The sequence below is a fragment of the Elephantulus edwardii genome, unplaced genomic scaffold, assembly GCF_000299155.1.
Source record: "Elephantulus edwardii isolate Elephantulus edwardi_28Jun2011 unplaced genomic scaffold, EleEdw1.0 scaffold00407, whole genome shotgun sequence".
Taxonomy (NCBI): Eukaryota; Metazoa; Chordata; class Mammalia; order Macroscelidea; family Macroscelididae; genus Elephantulus; species Elephantulus edwardii.
In genome coordinates this window covers 805205-809502 of record NW_006400157.1, presented here as the reverse complement: position 1 = coordinate 809502, position 4298 = coordinate 805205, and positions in this window count along the sequence as shown.

The following is a 4298-nucleotide window of genomic DNA, read 5'->3' as shown; positions in this document are numbered from 1 at the left end:
CGCAGGAGGGGAAGACCCTCTATGAGATGGATTGATTCGGTGACTGGGGTAATCGGGATGGGTGTGTCAGAGGCGGTGCTGTTGGCACAGAATAGAGCAGGGTTTAGGGCTGTTGTGCCTGGGGTCCCTATGAGTCGGAAACGACTCGACGGCACATAACAACAACAACAACTTTTTTCTATATCAGAAATTTAATATTAAAGCTTTCAGCAACTCAAATTCTTTTTATTAATAAAGAAATTCCTTGAAGGGGAAAAAAGTGAATTGTTCGTGGAACCAAACATCACCAAAATTAGAGTTATATACAAAATCTTAGATCATTATGGTCTCAGGTGTTTTTCTTTCGCTTCCTTTCATACTCACAAACCTGGTACTGGAAGAGATCAAAACAATATGCAAAGGAATACAGGTGATAATTGCACTGCTTTCTCTAGGTGGAGTGTTCGAAGTACCTTTTATCTTATTATGTTGATTTCGATTTGGAGGAGAGAAAATACGAGTAACTGTGAGCACAGATTTTTCCAAAGTAGTGGTTCACACACTTGAGCTGCACCTGAATTCCCTGATGGGATTGTTAAAATGAAAAGAAGTAGGCCTCAAATTTGGAGGTTCTTATTCAATCAGTACTGATGTGGAATCCCAAAATTTTAATTTCTGATCCCCAAAGAATGCTGATACTGCTGGTCCAATAGCTGCAATTTTAGAACTACCGCCTAAAGATATAAAATCTGAAATATGTAATTGTAATTTCAAACACTTAGCTGTTATGACATAGAAACTAGTTGGATGATGTAGTCATAATAAAGTACTATAATTGAGTGACTTAACACAGTAGAAACTTATGCTCTCACAGTTTTGGAGGCTGCAAGCACAAATTCAAGGTGTTGGCAGGACAATACTTTCTCCAAAGAATCTAGGGCAGATTCTTTCCCCCCTCCCCCCTATTTCTTGCAACCCTAGTCTTGTAGCAGCATAATTCTAATCTCTGCTTCCATCTTTGAATGGTCATCTTCTCTGTGTGCCTATCTCCCTGTATTCTCTTTTCATGAAGACAACAATCATTGACTTAAGATCCACACTACCCCAATATAAGCTTATGTTGTCAAAACACTGAGCACTTATTAGTTACTGTCAACTCAACTTCAACTTATGGCAACCTCATGTATGAGAAAATAAAATTCTTCCGAGTCCTGCACCAAATTCACAATCTTCAGGAGACCTGAGTCCAGTGTTTCAATCCTGTGTAGTTTGAGTGGTAGCAAGCTCACCTTCCAATACTCTTTTGGTAGATATTCTGTTGTTTTCCTTCAAGAGAATTTTCATTTAGTTAATAATTTTTGGTAGATTGTTATGCATTTATTCCTAGTCTGTCTTTCCTTTCATATTAGAGTTCATATTAACTAATTATATCTGAAAAGAAAAGTTATTGCCAAATAAAGTCACATTGAAAAATACCAGGGGTTAGGACTTTAATATATCTTGTCGGGTGACACAATTCAACCAAAACCAGATGCAAATATATATTAGATCTAATAAATATGTACACATTTTAATATACATTCAGAAGAATCCACTCCTGAAAAGTATAAAGTCAGCATGCTTTACTTTTTTAACTTCCTTTGTGTTTTCAGATCTCTTTAACATGTACAGCTCTCTCTATTCTGTCTCCTCAGCACTCAGGGACACACACAAGGGTTGGTACATGCTAATTACCATTGATGTGACAGGTCTGAATCCAGACAAAGAAGGTTAAATCTAAGCAGCTCACCATTTTCTTAGGACTTGCCTGGCTGGAGGCAGGGGGAAAAATTTGGTTTCCAACTTTTTATGAGATCAATGTCTGTGAATTTCTTGTTATGATGATATAATCAAGGTCTACACCTCCATCTTCTGAATTCCCCTAACAACCCTTAGGAAAATATAAAAACCTGGATCTGTATATAGACAAATGCAATGAATTGAGAACCCAGAAATGGATCCATCTATCTATGTTCAACTGATATTCAACAAGGAAATAAAACCTATCAAATGGGGAAGTGACAACCTCTACAACAAATGGTACTGGTAAAACTGGACTGCTTCCTGCAGAAAGCTGAAACAGGATCCACATCTCACACCATACACAAAAATCAACTTAAGATGGATCAGAGACCAAAGCCCAAAACCGTAAAGTTCATCAGAGACAAACTAGCATCAAGTTTAGACAACCTAGTCTATGGTATAAAGACTGCCAATTACAGCCAGAAATGTATAATTTGGAGATGATAAAAGTGATCAATGGAACCTCCTAAAGATTAAATCCCTGTGCTCATAAAAAAAATAAATAAATTCCGACAGAGTGAAAAGAAAATCTAGGGACTGGAAAAATAATTTGGCAATACCATTGGGGACAAGCATCTCATATCAAAAGGTTACAGAATCCTACAGGGCCACCACAAGAAAAAGACTAATAACACAATTACAAAAATGGCAAAAAGTGTATAAAGACTTTTCAAAGAGGATTCGGATGGTCAACAGACACATGAAGAATTGCTATAAATGACTGGCAATGAGAGAGATGCAAATCGAAACCACAATGAGGCATGCTTCCTGACATTGTGTGCTCCATGAGTTTTTTTTAAGACTGTGAACTTTAGGAAGCAGATTGCCTGGTATTCAAGATACATCTGCATGTTAATTGTGGATCGAGAGTCCAAGACGGTGGTGGTGGAGAATGCAGCATGAAGAGCAAGAGGAACAGAAAGCTGCATAGAGACGAGCCACTAGAGAGACCTTCCTGCCGCACATAGACCGACTGACACGGCATGATGCGGACAGTAGGAATGTGAATCAGAATTTTTGTTGGAACAAATCGTTTCAGAGCTACAGGAGCATAGAGCCTTGCTGTGCTAAAGTGGGAAGCCACCAGCCAGTGGACAAAGGTTAGCAGGAAATGGAAAGAGTTCTCTTAACCCCCACTACGAGCTTGTGGTCTGTTGGAATTTGACAGCATTTTCTTGTGCACCCACTCACCAACCATGATCGATTGGGTTGACTGGTAGGAATTTGACTTGGTGTTCCTCGGTACCACTAATTGCTTGGGAGAGCACACAAGAGTAATCCCACAGGTGGGAATTTGGCTGAGTTCTCTCGGGCCATGCCAACTGTGGAGGAATGGGCAGAGGCTGGTGGGAATTTATCTGAGTTTTCTTAGGCACAATTGACTGCCTGGGAGAGCGCCCAAAAGTGAGCCGATGGTGAGAATTTGACTGAATTTTATGGACACCACAGATCAGTCAGAGGCGAGTGGGGTGGTAGGAATTTGACTGAGTGTTCTCAGGTCCCACTGGACCCAGGGCTCTGCTGGGGGAGGGGCTGCTGGGAGAGGGCATCTGGGTAAGGGCTGCTGGGCAGGGACTCATGAGGGAGAGCCATTGGGTGGGAGACAGACAGGTGGAATTTGAGTAGGGACCCCACTCGTGAGCACACTTGGACAGTTGAGGTCTGACCGAGGTCCTAAAAGTGGTTGGCCTGCCCCTGAGGTCGCCCCACCCCTCCCATGCCTGACCCATACCCTATTCGGTTCCAAACCTGTTCCTACATGTCCAGTCAATCAACTTGCCTTTAATACGGAGCATCTTGATCTGAGTTACCGGCAAGAGACTGCTCTCACAGGCCCTAAACTGAACTTTAAGAATTTAAGAAAACAATTATTTAATATTATCAATGGATGAAAGACAAACTTGAAGGACGACAGGATACTGCAAGAAAAAAACCAGGAGGACCTAAAAAACACCAAAAATAAAGAACAAAGCAGATAAAACAAACGAGGCATTAGTGACACTGGAAAAACAAGAAACTATGATCCAAAATATGAGGTCCAATGTTTCAGATGATGTCAACATGATGGAGGGACACATGAGCAAAGTTGAAGAGATGGAAACAGAACCATGAAACAGAAGATAAAATTGTCACCAATGATCTGATAGAGCAAAAGGCAGAATTAAAAAGGAAGGAAAAAGAAGAAAAGCTAAAAATAATGTGGTATACCATCAAGAGAAATAACATGAACATCATTGGAATCCCAGAAAAGGAAGAAGCAAGTAAAGGCACAGAAAAAGTTGTAGAAGAATTGTTGTTCTTAGGTGCCGTCGAGTCGCAGGCAACTCATAGCTACCCTATAACCAAAAGTCCTGGACACATCTTGTATAACTTTTGTCCTTTCTCCAGGTTCATGTTGTTGTTGTTGTTATGTGCCGTTGAGTCGTTTGCGACTCATAGCGACCCTATGCACAACAGCCTAAACCCTGCTCTATCCT